The sequence below is a fragment of the Hyperolius riggenbachi genome, chromosome 5 (assembly GCF_040937935.1).
Source record: "Hyperolius riggenbachi isolate aHypRig1 chromosome 5, aHypRig1.pri, whole genome shotgun sequence".
NCBI lineage: Eukaryota > Metazoa > Chordata > Amphibia > Anura > Hyperoliidae > Hyperolius > Hyperolius riggenbachi.
The window spans coordinates 214085617-214103731 of record NC_090650.1 but is presented as its reverse complement, the minus strand read 5'-3'; positions in this window follow the sequence as shown (position 1 = coordinate 214103731).

Genomic DNA, 18115 nt, shown 5'->3' with positions numbered 1-18115 from the left:
GGAGTGCCTTCAGCCCCACAGGCTGAGGCCACTCCAAGACAGCAGAAACCTTTCCAGGATCCATAGAGAGGCCAGAAGTTGAAATAATATACCCCAGAAAGGCAACAGAGGTCACTTCGAAAAGACATTTTTCAAGTTTAGTGTAAAGCAGATTCTGTCTTAACTTCCCAGGACAAATTTGACATGCTTTCGGTGTTCTGAGAGATTGGACGAAAAGATCAGAATATCGTCCAGATATACCAGAACAAACTTCCCCAGCACTTCCCTGAACAACTCATTAATCAACTCCTGAAAGACGGCCGGGGCGTTACACAACCCGAAGGGCATCACCAGGTACTCGTAGTGCCCGTCGGGTGTGTTAAAGGCCGTCTTCCATTCGTCACTATCCCTAATACGGACTAGATTGTATGCACCTCTTAAATCTAATTTTAAGAAAATCTTGGCGTTGGTAACCAGAGTGAACAAATCGTCAAGCAAAGGCAAAGGATAACAATTTTTCACTGTAATCTTGTTTAACCCTCGGTAATCAATGCAAGGGCGAAGGCCTCCATCTTTTTTCTTTACAAAAAAGAATCCTGCCCCTGCTGGAGAACGAGAGGGGCGGATGAAACCTTTAGCCAAGTTTTCTTTAATATAGTCCTGCATTGCCAGTTTCTCAGGCCCATATAGATTATAGAGGTGACCTCGGCAGTGGCGGCGCCACGCTGGGGCTTACCCAGGCTTCAGCCCCAGCTGGCGACTCATTAGCCCCCCTAAAAGCCCCCCCGCCGAGTCCGACCCGACAGTGATGACGAGCCTGGCTGGGAGTCTGAATGGGAGGAGCCGAGGAGGGCTTGGGCTGGCGCTGACTGACTGTCACTCACCTCACCACACCACCCACCACCAGCGATCAGTCACCGCCGCCCCGCCCAGTCCCGGGTGCTGCTGCTAGTACGCGCTACGTGTATGTCACGTGACGTGCAGCGTGCGCTCCTCCTCACCCGCCTGCGCAGCTAGTAATTTCGCTGCTGCACCCGCCCCGCATAGCCAGCCCAGGCCAGCACGTGACTCGTCGTCGCCGCCCGGTCCGTGCGACCCGACCAAGGCAGCCAGTCTGGCAGTGTGTGACCCCCCCAGCCAGCCCAGGCAGGCACGGTGGCACCCCACCCTCGGTGACGGTGGTCAGCGGCAGCGCACACAGCCAGGTCCGTCCGACGACGACTAGAGGCTACAGTCTGCAGCTCAAGGTGGGTGTCCTGTCCTGCTGACTGTTCACTACTCCGGCAGCCAGGCCAGCCAATTTTTTTTTTGCACCAGTTTGACCAGGCATTGCAGGCAGCCACCCAGGCCTGAGCTTCCCTCCTGAGCCTAGCACCAGCATGGCCATCGGCCAGGCGGCACCACCACCACCCACACCAGGCCTGGGGGGCCCCCCACCCACCACCAGCCAGGAGCCAGGCCTTAGCTGCCCTAGGGCCCCCAGCCTCCCACCACCAGCCAGGCCTGATCTGCCCTGGGGCCCCCAGCCTACCTACCACCACCAGCCAGGCCTTAGCTGCCCTGGGACCCCCAGCCTACCACCGCACCAGCCAGGCCTGAGCTGCCCTGGGGCCCTCAGCCCACCACCACTAGCCAGGCCTGAGCTGCCCTAGGGCCCCCAGCCCACCACTACCAGCCAGGCCTGAGCTGCCCTGGGGCCCCCAGCCCACCACCACCAGCCAGGCCTAAGCTGCCCTGGGGCCCCCAGCCCACCACCACCAGCCAGGCCTGAGCTGCCCTGGGGCCCCCAGCCCACCACCACCAGCCAGGCCTGAGCTGCTCTGGGGCCCCTAGACCACCACCACCAGCCACGCAGGCCTGAGGCCTCCAGCCCACCACCAGTCAGGATTGAGGTGCCCTGGGGCCCCCAGCCCACCACCACCAGTCTGACTACATATACTGGGGAGAGCTATACGCCTGGCTACCTATGCTGGGGACACTGGCTGTCTGTCATTATGTGCATTTACTGGTGAAAAGTTGTCTCTTATGTGCATTTCTCTTATGTGCATTTACTGGGGAAATGCTGTCTGTCTCTTATGTGCATTTACTGGGGAAATGCTGTCTGTCATTATGTGCATTTACTGGTGAAAAGTTGTCTCTTATGTGCATTTGCTGCGCGCAAACTTTTGCGAACCGCAATAGACTTCAATTGGGAGGCGAACTTTGAAAAATAGAAAAAATTATGCTGGCTACAAAAGTGATGGAAAAGATGTTTCAAGGGGTCTAACACCTGGAGGGGGGCATGGCGGAGTGGGATAAACACCAAAAGTCCCCGGGAAAAATCAGGATTGGATACAAAGCAGCGTTTTAAAGGCAGAAATCACATTGAATGCTAAATTGCAGGCCTAAAGTGCTTTAAAACATCTTGCATGTGTATACATCAATCAGGGAGTGTAATTAGAGAACTGCTTCACACTGACACACCAAAATCACTGTGTAACGCACGGCAAACAGCTGTTTGTGTAATGACGGCCGTGATGGACTGGTGCGCACCATGGCAAGAGTGCAGGTGATAGAAGTTTTCAAGCCCATATGGTAGTTAGGCATAGGTAGGTGTCCCAGTAGTTAGCTAGGCATAGGTAGGTGTCCCAGTAGCTAGCTAGCTATAGGTAGGTGTTCCCGTAGAGGTAGGTAGGTGCCCCAGTAGTTATCTAGGCATAGGTAGGTGTTCCCGTATAGGTAGGTAGGTGCCCCAGTAGTTAGCTAGGCATAGGTAGGTGTTCCCACATAGGTAGGTGGGTGCCCCAGTAGTTAGCTAGGCATAGGTAGGTGTTCCTGTATAGGTAGGTAGGTGCCCCAGTAGTTAGCTAGGCATAGGTAGGTGTTCCCGTATAGGTAGGTAGGTGCCCCAGTAGTTATCTAGGCATAGGTAGGTGTTCCCGTATAGGTAGGTGGGTGCCCCAGTAGTTAGCTAGGCATAGGTAGTTGTCCTAGTATATATAGTTAGCCTGGCACAGTATAGCGATTACCAAGGTCCAGCTGCAACAGATAGGGCTGTATAATGCAGTGTCAGTGGGCAACACAAACAAAAAAAATAGATTCACAAGAACAAGATTAGCTCTCAAAAGAGCTGTTGTGGGGTGCTATTTTAGCAATAAGAATCAGCAAGGAGCAAGCTAACAAGCCTACAAGAGCCTAACTAATCTTTCCCTATGAGAGAGTTTACAGCAGCTGTCCCTTCTCTATTTACTGCAGGCACACGAGTGAGTCCAAAGCCTGACGCTGCCTGCCTTTTATAAGGGGGAGTGGCTCCAGGATAGAGTGTAGCCTGATTGGATACAATGTGCCTGCTGACTATGATGTAGAGGGTCAAAGTTGACCCTAATGGTGCATTATGGGGGTGAACTGAACTTCCGCAAAAGTTTGCGGTTCTCCGCAAACGCGAACCACTGAAAGTTTCTTCGGGAACCGTTTGCCGGCGAACCATTCGGGCCATCTTTCATCCTGTAGCCCTCCAAAGTCTAACAATCAAAAACCAAGAATCAGCAGCACTGCTCAAAATTATGGCTCTTTATTTAAGAGCTGATATGTTGTTATAATCACATGTGAGTGATATACAAGGCTATATTTTAGATGCAGCATTTAAAGGGAGTTTGCAGTTTGCCAAAGGAGGGAAACTCCAAAACAGTGGGGCTGTAGCTTACATCAAGCCCACTCTCACATGTGATTTTATTTACATGTCATTCCTTCAAAAAAGAGCTATAATTTTGTGCAGAGCTGCTGATTCCTGGTTTTTGAATACAACTCTTTAAAGAAAACCTGAGATGGTACATTGTGCCTGATTTATACTAACCTTGGGCATCCTCCAACCCTATGTGGACCACGGGCTCACTCGCAATCCTCCCTGGCCTCTCCTTTGTCCCGAAGAAAATTCCGATCATTTTGGCCAGTTGGGCTCTTCTGCGCATGTGCGGGCCAGGCCGCACTTGCGCCCCCATTGTGCTTCCATGGCAAGGTAGTACTGCACAGATGCAGGGCCGAGCCTGGGCGGGTGCTGCGGGTGCAAGGCACCCAGGCGCCTGCCTCTAAGAGGCGCCGCCCAGCCGCCGCTCTCCCCCTGTGGCCGAAGCTCCCTCCCTCTAGCCGCCGGCACCGCCGCGTCAGACCTCAATCAGGCGGGCGGGTGCTAGGACCTAGCACGCCGCACTGATATGCGGAAATGACATCACTTCCGCATATAGAGCGGGTGCGTCCGGCGCCCTCTTACTGGTTGGGTCGCCCGCTGATTGAGGTCTGAAGCTGCAGCAAGGTGAGGGGGGAGCGGTGGCGGCGGCAGCGGCTAGAGGGGAGGGGGGCACGCTCCTGTCACTCATTACCTAAACGGGGACCCTATACCTCTAACTACATATACTGGGCACATATACCCCTGACTACATATACTGGGCACATATACCCCCTGGCTACATATACTGGGCACATATACCCCTGACTACATATACTGGGCACATATACCCCTGGCTACATATACTGGGCACATATACCCCTGACTACATATACTGGGCACATATACCCCCTGGCTACATATACTGGACACATATACCCCCTGACTACATATACTGGGCACATATACCCCCTGACTACATATACTGGGCACATATACCCCATGGCTACATATACTGCGCACATATACCCCCTGGCTACATATACTGGGCACATATACCCCCTGGCTACATATACTGGGCACATATACCCCCTGGCTACATATACTGGGGCACATATACCCCCTGGCTACATATACTGGGCACATATACCCCCTGGCTACATATACTGGACACATATACCCCCTGGCTACATATACTGGGCACATATACCCCCTGGCTACATATACTGGACACATATACACCCTGGCTACATTTACTGGGCACATATACCCCCTGGCTACATATACTGGGGCACATATACCCCATGGCTACATATACTGGGCACATATACCCCCTGGCTACATATACTGGGCACATATACCCCCTGGCTACATATACTGGGCACATATACCCCCTGGCTACATTTACTGGGCACATATACCCCCTGGCTACATATACTGGGGCACATATACCCCATGGCTACATATACTGGGCACATATACCCCCTGGCTACATATACTGGGCACATATACCCCCTGGCTACATATACTGGGCACATATACCCCCTGGCTACATATACTGGGCACATATATCCCCTGGCTACATTTACTGGGAACATATACCCCCTGGCTACATATACTGGGGCACATATACCCCATGGCTACATTTACTGGGAACATATACCCCCTGGCTACATATACTGGGCACATATACCCCCTGGCTACATATACTGGGCACATATACCCCCTGGCTACATAAACTGGGCACATATACCCCCTGGCTACATATACTGGGCACATATACCCCCTGGCTACATATACTGGGGCACATATACCCCCTGGCTACATATACTGGGCACATATACCCCCTGGCTACATATACTGGGGCACATATACCCCCTGGCTACATATACTGGGCACATATACCCCCTGGCTACATATACTGGGCACATATACCCCCTGGCTACATATACTGGGCACATATACCCCCCGGCTACATATACTGGGCACATATACCCCCTGGCTACATATACTGGGCACATATACCCCCTGGCTACATATACTGGGCACATATACCCCCTGGCTACATATACTGGGTGCATATACCTGCTGGCTACATATACTGGGCACATATACCCCCTGGCTACATATACTGGGCGCATATACCCCCTGGCTACATATACTGGGCACATATACCCCCTGGCTACATATACTGGGCACATATACCCCCTGGCTACATATACTGGGGCACATTTACCCACTGGCTACATATACTGGGCACATATACCCCCTGGCTACATATACTGGGGCACATATACACCCTGGCTACATATACTGGGCGCATATACCCCCTGGCTACATATACTGGGCACATATATCCCATGGCTACATATACTGCGCACATATACCCCCTGGCTACATATACTGGGCACATATACCCCCTGGCTACATATACTGGGGCACATATACCCCCTGGCTACATATACTGGGCACATATACCCCCTGGCTACATATACTGGGCACATATACCCCCTGGCTACATATACTGGGCACATATACCCCCTGGCTACATATACTGGGCACATATACCCCCTGGCTACATATACTGGGCACATATACCCCCTGGCTACATATACTGGGCGCATATACCCCCTGGCTACATATACTGGGCACATATACCCCCTGGCTACATATACTGGGGCCTTCATATACTGGGACATATACCCCTGCCTACATATACTGGGACATATACACCTGCCTACATATACTGGGACATATACACCTGCCTACATATACTGGGACATATACACCTGCCTACATATACTGGGACATATACACCTGCCTACATATACTGGGGACATATACCCCTGCCTACATATACTGGGCACATATATCCCTTGCTATATATTCTGGGGACACTGCCTGTTTGTCATTATGTGCATTTCCTTGTGAAAATCTGTCTCTTATTATGTGCATTTGCTGGTGAAAAGCTGTCTCTTATTATGTGCATTTGCTGGTGAAAAGCTGTCTCTTATGTGCATTTGCTGGTGAAAAGCTGTCTCTTATTATGTGCATTTGCTGGTGAAAAGCTGTCTCTTATTATGTGCATTTGCTGGTGAAAAGCTGTCTCTTATTATGTGCATTTTCTGGCAAAAATCTGTCTCTTATTATGTGCATTTGCTGGTGAAAATCTGTCTCTTATTATGTGCATTTGCTGGTGAAAAGCTGTCTCTTATTATGTGCATTTGCTGGTGAAAAGCTGTCTCTTATTATGTGCATTTGCTGGTTAAAAGCTGTCTCTTATTATGTGCATTTGCTGGTGAAAAGCTGTCTCTTATTATGTGCATTTGCTGGTGAAAAGCTGTATCTTATTATGTGCATTTGCTGGTGAAAAGCTGTCTCTTGTTACATGCATTTACTGGTGAAAAGCGGTCTCTTGCTATGTGCATTTACTGGTGAAACGTAGTCTCTTGTTATGTGCATTTACTGGTGAAACGCAGTCTCTTGTTATGTGCATTTACTGGTGAAAAGCGGTCTCTTGTTATGTGCATTTACATGGGGAAAAGCGGTCTCTTATGTGCATTTAGTGGGGAAATTTTGTCAGTAAAAATCTTTTGTCAGTAAATTTTTAGGTATTTGTCAGTAAAAAAATAACGTGAAAGGTTGGCAACACTGGCAGGCTGCGCGGCGCAACGGGAAAGATACAGGCAGCCCACCTTGGGCTTGGCAGGGGGGAGGAGCCGACGTCAGCGAGTGAGAGTAGGGTGGCCGCAGACAGCCATAAATACGCAGTGTGTGAGTCCAGAGACTAGCAGACTCGCAGGCAGCCAAAGCCAGCCAGGAGCAAGCCCATGGAAGAGGGGTAGGAATGGGGTATCACATGCATGCGTAAAGGGGTGGATGGTGTGGGTGTGATTAGGCAGGACATGGGTGTGGTTATGTGGTTGGGCGTGGTTAATTTAACCACTCCCATAGGCGACAGAGAAAATCTTGCACCCAGGTGCCAGGTACCCCAGGCTCACCCTTGCACAGATGCATAACACTCCTGGCCATGGGAATGCGAAGGGGGTGCACGCACAGCTGTCCCATGCATTTTCAGAAGAGCCCTGACTTCCCAAACCATCCAAGCTGTTCACAGGTGAACGGACTCAACGGGAGGATAGCAAGGGAGCCCATGGTCTACATGGGGTTGGAGGAAGCCCCAAATAAGTATAAATCAGGCACAGTGTACCATCTCAAGTACACTTTAAAGGAGTTATCAGGGAAAAAACTTCAAATGAGCTTTACTCACCCAGAACTACTGCACCTGTGCAGTTCGCTGCGGCCCACGTGGCCATGATTGACAGTGGCGCTTCGTGCAGCAGCAGTAAGGCTGACCCAGCGGTCAGCCTGAATCCCGAGCGGCGAAAGTGGGAAAACGGCAGGGAGCGGAGTAGACAGCGTGGGACAGTCAGCTGCAAGGGGGTGGAGAAAGCCCCAGGTGAGTAAAGCTCATTTGAAGTTTTTTCCCTGATAACTCCTTTAAAGAGTAACTGTCAGGCTGCAAAAGCTAATTTAAACCTCTATTCTCTCTGTGTTAAACAGTTTAGAAGGAAGCCAAAAAGGCAATACTGAAGTTAAAAATCTCTCTTACTTTTGATGTGTGCTGAACAGCAAGGCTGTTGTTCCCAAGCTCTTAAGAGGCTGAGAGGCCACATACCATACTGCAAAGCATTCTGGGGCTGTTTCTTCCCACCTTGGGTCCTCCCCTCGGCTGCTAGTGAGAAGTTACAGGCTCATGTTACAACAGCTTGTAACGCAGTCCAGCTCACAGCACTGAAAAATCTCAGGGCAGAGTATACTGCATGAGTCCGCTATTGTTCCTAGCCACATGGCTAATTAATATTCACTGCACAGTAGTGTTGTCTTTTTTGTGAGTCAAATCATCAGGAAGCAGGGAGGATATTACATCACAATTGGCTTCATAGGAGACAGACAAACATGGAACCTGCCATGAGCTGTCAGGAGCATCATTCTCTGCAAATACTATATAAAAATTCTGTGAAATCGAAACGTGGACAGTGAAATGCATATGTAATGTAAATACAGCCAATCTTTAGTTACTGATATATGTGTTTTTTTTCTCTGAGACCTTATACCTCCTCAGCTCCTCTTTAAGCACAAGTGAAAAAATGGTCCCAGTTTGATTGCTCCCAAGTTCCCATTATCATTACTTGGAGCCTTGTAAAAGTTTGATATTTGAAGATACTATCATATTCTGAAGAAATTAAGAAACCTTATAGACTTTGAGGCATGGTTTTAACAAATATGTCTATGTTTACTTTCCCTACCTTCTGTCTAGGAGCATCCTCACACTTATTTTACTCATGGTTGTCTTCAAACATTAGTACATTAGGAAAACTTCTATACCATCAAGGTAAATTATTGTGCTTTCAAAATCAAATCTTTATGCTAAATTTAACATTTAACCAGTTTTCCATTTTAGAATTGTGCCTAAGTTAGGGGGTTTCTGTCAGTAAAAGTTGAGATCAATATGCCTATACCATTACCTACTGCTATACATCCTCGTCCAAACTATGTGGGATGCTAATAGATTCTCTACCAGAAATTAGATATCTTAAGATAATAGAAAAAATGTTTATTTTCCCAAATATCACAAGTAAATGATGCTAGGAAAAATAGTTTGTCAGTCTCAGCAATGTGTGCGTGCGTGCGTGCGTGCGTGTACAGTATACATATTAAATAAAAACTTTAGGAAACCTAAAATCAAATTTATTATTGGGGTGTATTTTTAATTTAATTTTCCCTCCACAAATGCCTTTAGTTCTAGGCCCCAGAAAGGTCCTGAATGCATTTTAGAAACACCTTTTGGACATGCCTTGAAATACAGACCTTATGGACCTGAGCTACCACATTTAGTATTTCTCTCATGAGCATAATCTGCACTTCTAACATGCTAATTCTCTTTTTCCACTCACCTGTCACCTATAGTATTAGACTATCAAAGCCAAAGCAACTCACTAAACTAGGACACCTCCACGTATTAGCTCAAGAGAAGAATATCCTAAAATATTGGACCATTTCCTCCCATCTAACTCTACTGTAAAGTTATGTGTGGTGCTGATGAATATTCATTATAATTAATAGAAATAGCAATGTATATACCTACAAGCACCATTCTAAATATTCAGAGGAAAGGTTTAAAACGTGGCGCAAATTAAGGCTCACACCAGCATCATTAGCAATACATTAGCAAGTAAATCAAGTGGGATATTCAATACAATTCAATAGTTTACTCATATGAGGCAAGTGTTTTACTCTTGGAACTACATCAGGCCTGTGATGAGCTGAACTACAGATGAAATATTGGTGAAATTTGCTACTAAAGCACCCCTTGACTTCAGTGGTGTTCAGATTTGGGTTCTGTTAAAAATATATATATATAATTTTTGAAAAAAAATGATTTTGCTGTAATTGTAAATTGCAAATATTCACAAGCATCCCTATTTTTTACTTGTTTGGTTAATCTAGGGGAAAACAGACATGGCTTTGCTTGACCAACATTTGTCATCATCTAGTCATCACTATCTTGTTCAGAGATCCCCCTTGCATGTCATTATAATCTTTTCGTTTCAAGAGTGTTTATTGTGTAAGATAGAAGTTCACAATAATAGCATACAACAATCAAACAGTAAATCCCTATTAGGGGAATGGCAAAAAATAGAGAAAAATAGTACAAGTCATTAGCAATGCCAACTTTTCATAAGAGAATATTGAACTTACAGTCTTACCTCAAATAATAAACAGTAAATAATAGCAAATAGGTTAAAACAACCAAGTTTTCCATATATATATATATATATATATATAGAAAGATGAAAGTAGAAAAAGAAAGCAGAATAGAGAAGACAGAAGGGGATATGGGGAGGGAGTAGAGGGATAAAGGGTACAAGGAGATCTCATGGGTGGGGATACCACATCATGCCAATGAGATCATCCAAAAGGGAAATGGAGAGAAGGGGAGGTAAAAGAAAGAGAGGGGTTAAGAGGAAAGGGAGGGAAAAGGGGAGAAAGAGAGGAAAGGGAAAAGAAGGAAGAAAAGAGAAAGAACATCTTCAATTAAGGAGAGATAATCTCCTAGTATTAAAGCACATGAAATCAACCTATCCAAAATAATAAAAGTCGTCCAACATGTCCCACTCTCCCAGAATCACAAGATTCAATTTTATGTGTGTCATAACACATATCAACACCAGAGGAGATGAGAGAACTCCATAAATCTAAAAAGTGTGTAGGAAGTAGGGTAGACCTTCGTTATCTTGAGTCTCAATCCAAGGGGACCAAGTAGCCAGAAATGAATCCAGTTTATCATGAACTTTTGCTAGGATGTGTTCCGAGAGCATGGCCTCATTAAGCTTAGTAAAAACTAAATTATCATTTAAGGCACTAGACTTCCAATTAAAGGCAATATGCCTCCTCGCTAGAGCCATAACATGATGTAAGAGTTTATTAGCTGAAGAAGTAGTGCCATGAGGCCTATTGCAAAGCAAGGCTATAGTGGGCTCGAAGCGAAGTTTCGATAGAGGAATAGAAAAGACTATTCTTTAACATAGTTGAGCAGCAGTGGCTCCATTTGCTTGCTGACATTTCTTTGCCAGTATCTCGCTCCCAGTCAAGCTGGAATTTAAATTTTTCCACATTATCATCTTTTGTTAACATAAAATAGAAATCAGATGTAAGTACCTTATTTAGGAGGCCATTTCTACATCTCGTTTCAAATAACGTATAAATACATACATATCTATAGTGGCAATATAAGCAAAGATTTGGGAGGCTCTTGAGATTTCCTGGGGAGGCACCTCTCTCTCCGCAAAGAACTGTCTCATGTTCATCAATTTAAAAGCTGATGTAAATTTGCCTAGTCTGGTGTATCCCCTAGATGTCCACCAAGTAAAAAGGTGTACATTCCATCCAGAAGAAGAGATGTAGCGAACGGTTCGCCGGCGAACGGTTCCAGGCAAACTTCAGGTGGTTCGACTGCAGAGAACCGGGAACCTTTTTCCAAAAAGTTTGGTTCGCCCATAGACTTTAATGGCGCCGACTTTAGCGGTTAATAGCAAAGCCCCCTTACATAGTAAAAACACCAAAATTGTTGGGAATGTTAAACTCTTGAGGACTGCTGTGTTAAACCCCCCTAAAGATCAGGCACATTTTCATTAGATTGGCCACTGCAGCTTTAGGGCCAAACTGCAGGACCGCAAAACACAGCACACAAGTGATGCCTCCCCCTTTTCTCCCCACCAACAGAGATCTCTGTTGGTGGGGTCTGATTCCCCCCCCCCCAGTGTTTGTTTGTTTATTTGTGTTTGTTTTTTTTTTGGTTTTTTAAATAAAAACAATTTTTCCCCCTCTTGTATAGCCCCCTCCCTCCCCCCGCCGGCCAATCCCTGTGATCAGCTGTCATAGGCTTCAGCCTATGACAGCTGATCACCTCCGTGGCTCAGGAGAGGACAGCCGTGTCACACGGCTGTCCCCAGTACAGTGCTGCTGCTGATCGCAGCGCTGTACTGGTAATTAGACGGCGATTACGCCGTCTAACAGTTTCCCGAGCGGCAATAGCCGCTCGGAGACTGAAGAGGGGGTGGAGCTCCGCCCTCCGAGAATGAGATGAGAACCCCATTCAAAAGAGAACCCCAGGACTTTACGCCAATTGGCGTTAGGCGGTCCTGGGGCTGCTGCCGCGGCCACGCCCGTTGGCGTGATGTGGTCGGCAAAAGGTTAAGTGGAATAGTGGGATCAAGAGGAAAAACATTTTTTTCAAAAAGACCTTATACTTTTTGAGAAAATCAGTTTTAAAGTTTCAAAGTAAAATGAGCCGATTCATAAAAAAAGAACCGATTCATTAAAAAGAAACGGATGATTCAAGAACCGTTAGTATAGCAGCGAATGTGTCCTGAGCAGGACGTGAAGCTGCCGGCTCCGCTGCTGTCTCTCCCCACCTGCCTGCACCTGTGACCCTCACCTAGCCTGGCACCCGGTGCACCCATGGGTGCCAGGCTAGGTGAGGGTGACAGGTGAGGAGGTGGGGAGAGACAGCAGGAGCCGGCAGCTATGCGTCCGAAAGGACGCATTCTCTGCTATGTGGGAGTCGTCGGAGATCTTCAATCAACTTAATTGAAGATCGCAACAAAAGAGGATACAGTTCATTGGATCGTTTACCATGGATCTTGGCATGGGAAAACATTTTTAAAGGTACAGGTAAGTATTTATGGTTAATTTAGAATAATAAAATACTTTTCTCCTGGTTGTGTTTTTATTTCATTTAAAACTTTGTGGAAATGGGTAAGGGGTACCCCTATACTCATTTCTCCTGGGAGGGGGGTGTGCATCTGGGGTCCTCTTCTTAAAGGGGACTCCCAGATGCCACCACGAACCCCCCCCCCCAGGGAGTCGTCGCCCCACCTCCTCCTGGGGCACCGGAGGTGGGGAAGAGTCCCTTGGACAAGGGCTCGGGGGGGGGGGGGGGGGGGGGTGGAAGGCTCGCTCGCCCCTCCCCCCTCTGGAGCCCCCCCATACCATGGACCATACGGGCTGGTATAGCTCAGGGTGCGAAGCCCCAGTCGGCCGGGGCACCACATTCTGGCTATCCCAGCCTGCATGGGGGACAAGGGGTTACAGAGGCTCGGAAGGGGGGACCCCACGTCATTTTTTTTTTCAGATTTCCCACACTCAGCACATAAAAAAAAATATATATATATATATATATATATATATATATATATATATATATATATATATATATATATATATATATATATTTATTTATTATTATTTTTAACCACTTAACGACCACGGTCAGCCGATTGGCAGACCTAGGTGTTAAGTGGTTTTACATGGAAACGAGCGGCTTTTCTATGTCAGCAACAAGAGCCAGAAGCTTCATGTCCTGCAGAGGACGCATTCTCTGCTATACTAACGGCTCATGAATAAGCCTGATCTTTTTAATGAATCGGTTCTTTTTAATGAATTGACCCTTTTTTATTTTAACTTTAAAATCAATTTTCTCAAAAACTATAAGGTCTTTTTGAAAAATGTTTTTTCCTCTTGTTCCCACTGTTGTTCTTAACATTCCCAGTAATTTTGGTGTTGCTATTAACCGTTAAAGTCGGCGGGGGTATATTTTCCCACGGTCAGAAGGAGAATTTACATTGAAACTTTAAAATTGATTTTCTAAAAAACTATAAGGTCTTTTTGAAAAAAAAAATGTTCCTCTTGTTCTCACTGTTCTTCTTAACATTCCCAGTAATTTTGGTGTTTCTAGCTTTTAAAGGGGCTTTGCTATTAACTGCTAAATTTGGCAGCCGTTTAATTTTCCCACGGTCAGAAGGAGTTACTTTAAAATGATTTTCTCAAAAAATATAAGGTATTTTTGTAAAAAAAAATTCCCCTCTTCTAGTCACTGAAAGATCTCAGGTGTTAGACACCTTGAAACATCTTTTCCATCACTTTTCTGGCCAGCAGAAATGTTTCTAGTTTTCAAAGTTCGCCTCCCCCTTGAAGTCTATTGCGGTTCGCGGAAGTTCCTGCAAACCGAACCTTCCGCGGCAGTTCGCGAACCGAAAATCGGAGGTTCGCGACATCTCTATCCAGAAGGAAAATCAGGATTTCTAAATATAGTAGGCATGAGACTAATCGGAGATTGAAGCTTATAAACAAATCTAAGATTTAACAATAATTTAAAAGAAAGACCCAAAATCGGGGAAAGATTCTGAATTTTCTTTAGTGGGATTTTCGTGGCCCACATCACGCCTTGAGCAGTTAGGGGGTGTATTAACCTTGTTTCAATATCAACCCAGAGAGGGGCCAAGTTCCCTGCATTTACCAGTACTAATTGAGACAGCCTGGCTGATCTATAGTAGGTCATAAGAACTGGTAGTTTGAGTCTTCCTCTATCCTTAGTTCTAGTGAGTGTGGAATATTTTATTCTAGCTTTCTTGTTAGACCAAATAAACCTGTGGATTTTCTTCTGTAAGTCCAAGAGATGAGAAGGTTTTATAGAGATGAGTAAGACTCTAAATAAATAGAGCAGCTGCGGGAAAAGGGTCATTTTAATAGCGTGGACTTTACCAAGTAAAGATAATGGGAGCTTCACCCAAGTATCCAAGTCTGAGGATAATCTTATATACAAGGCTGGGTAGTTTACATCATACAATTGGTTAGGATTTGCTGGGAGATTGATACCAAGATATTTAATATATTTTGATTGAAATTGTAGGCCCAAAGACTCGGCCAGGGTTTTAGCATGACGTATGCTCATCTGGGAAACCATAAGTTCAGATTTGTCTTTATTTAATTGAAACCCCAAGAAAATCGAAAAGTCCTGGATAATCCGAAGTAAATTGGGGATAGATGTGTGGGGAGAAGATAGGGTAAGAAGAATGTCATCCGCAAAGAGGTTTAACTTGCACTGTCTCGTCCCTATCTGGATACCCAGAATCTCTGGAGATTTACGAATTTTAGTGGCTAGAGGCTCAATAACCAGTGCAAATATTCCTGGTGATAGCGGGCATCCCTGTCTTGTTCCTCTACAGATGGGAAATCTCGTTTGGTCATATGATGGTACTTTTAAATAAGCATAGGGGAGGGAGTAAAGAATCTTGATTGCATTAAGAAATTCGCCAAAAAACACAAATTTATTTAAGACAGATAGCATGTAGGGCCATTTAATCCTGTCAAAGGCTTTTTCCATGTCCAAAGACATGGAAGCCAAGTTCTGTGAAGACTTTAAACAATAATACTGGATATCTAGGACTTTTCTGATGTTGTCAGGGGCCTGCCTCTGAGGTATAAAACCAACTTGATCTTTGTGCACCAGAGCCGGCAGGACTGTATTCAATCTGGCTGCTAAAATAGAAGTAAATATCTTATAGTGCACTCCCAGCAAAGAGATAGGCCTATAATTTTTAGTTAGGAGTGGATCTCTAGGGGGCTTGTGAATTATACAAATAGCTGATGCCAGGAATTCTTGTGGTGGTACTTTACCTTTCATCAAGGAGTTATAAAATTTCAATAGATACGGGCTCAAGATGTCTTCAATTTTTTTATAATATAGTGATGGCAGACTGTCCAGTCCAGGGGCCTTAGATCTCTTAAGTCGCTTAATAGCCTCGTGCAATTCTTCCTCATTAATTGGAGAATTAAGTGATTTGGCCGTGTCTTGGGTCAGCTTAATATCTATATTTTCACGTAAGAAACTCTCTTTTTTATCCGATGCTACTCCTGGATTCTCATCACTATAAAGTGTTTGATAATATTCCAGGAAAGTCTGGTATATTTTATCTGGATTGGAAGTGACTCTACCAGCCTTGTCTCGGATTTTAGTAATTTTATTAGAGACTTGTTTGTCTCTGAGTCTCCTAGCCAGAACTGGGACAAGGTCCTCCAGCACCCAAGGCTGAGACACCAAAGTGCCCCCCTTCATCACTCCCACTCCAGCTGTCACACACTGATTGCTATTAGACTAAGAGGGCCACAGGGTCCACAACCTCCCCAACACCTTAATATCTAGTTATCTGGCTTGCAGTCACTGCTATGTATACCCTTTTCTTATTTCTTTCTGCTTCAAACACAATTAGGAATGACAGCTGAATGAATTTTGCGCCCCCTTCTACACTGCGCCCTGAGGCTGGTGCCTCTCCAGTCTATGCCTCGGCCCGGCCCTGCTCCTAGCTAACCATCTATTTGGTTTGTTGAGCTGCTCATAGGCCAATACTCCTGTCCATCTCATTGCCTTCTCTATGTCCTGACCCAAAATAGTATCCAACTGGGTTTGGAGGTCCAATATCTGTTTTTGTAAGTACCTTGAGGGATTAGTTTGATTCAATACATGTAACATATTAATTTTCCTCTCAAGGTTAGAGAGAACAACTCCTTTCTCCCTCTTAGCTTTTGCTGACAACCTCATAAGTTCTCCTCTAATAACAGATTTGTGAGCCATCCAACATACCCCCTCGCTAACATCCTCCGTAGCATTTTCTCGAAAGTAATCATTTAAAGAATTTTCTATAGTTGAACAAATATTGGGGTTAATAATTAATGATTCGTTCAGTCTCCACTGGGTTCTAATCAGTTTAGGAACTGGAGAATTCATAACCGTCAGAAGCATCTCGTGATCTGACCAAGGGCAAAGAATATGTCTTAAATATGCTAGGGAGGAGGCACACAGAGAGGGAATCAAGATTAGATCTATGAGTACGAATTATGCGGAGCAGAAAAGTATGAATACTCTCTTTTGCCATTATTATGTTCTCTCCAGGAGTCTATTAATGTGTGGGTCTTAAATAGGTCTTGAAACAAGGCCTGATTCTTTTTTGCAATTGATGGTCTAGACCAGTGTGTTTTATCCATTTTATCATTTGGGGATAGGTTAAAATCACCAGCCCAAATAAGGCTATCAAATTTCAGTGTTAGTAGAATGTCAGAAATCCTGGAGACAACAAAATGGGCATTATCAGGAGGGGCATAAATGTTAACAATACATATACTCTTGGATTCATAGGTGCCGATAAGAATGACATAGGTTCCAGAATCATCCTCCAATTGTGTTGTTACATCAATTGGAAAATTGTCTGAAAGAAGGGTTATCACTCCACGACTCCTCTTCTTATAGGAGGACAAAAAAGACCTGGTATAATTTTTATGAAACTGTTTTGGAGGATTTTTAGGGGAAAAATTGGACTCCTGTATACAGATAATATCAGGCGAATGTTTGGCATAAGCTTTGAAAGCCTTATTCCTTTTAGCTGGGGAGTTCAAACCTCTGGCATTGTGTGTCAATATATTAATGGACTTGAATGATGAGATTTAGGAAGCTGAAATAACCTTTGAGAGAGAAATGGGACATGTGGATAAAATTTGTAGTATATAGCTTAAAAAAGGAAGTGGAGAATTATCTACTCACATCATGGTAGCTTAGTGGGCACACTAGGTGACACTAAGAAAGGCAAGCGGGTGGCTGTCAATATATAGGTAACTAGCCACCAAACACTTGTCATCGGGGGTACAGCACTATCTACAGGCTTAACTGCCTAACATGACAATATTTATAAATCTCAATATATCCATCAATCATGGACAATGAAGTGTAGCTATCTAAGGAGGAGTAAACATCTTACTAATCTAAAGCTCCTCGTATCAAAACATAGCAAATTTGGGGGGAAAGAAAATCACCAATTCAAATCGTAAAAAAACATTACATATATTAGTCCATATATGAAAAATCTATAGAGGATATACCATATTTAGAGATTACCAGATGGCAATTCAAGTCTGAGTAGCCAAAAGCGACCACCACGAGAAATACTATCTCTTGAAATGCAGTAACATCCACCCTGGCCACTTGTAGCAACCAGAGTAATTCAAGTAGCAAAGCAGTGATCTTACTTTCCCCAAGTCAAAAAAGAGGGCGAAGGATATAAAGCGAAACAGAAACAAAAATTTTTTTAGTCTTCAGATGGA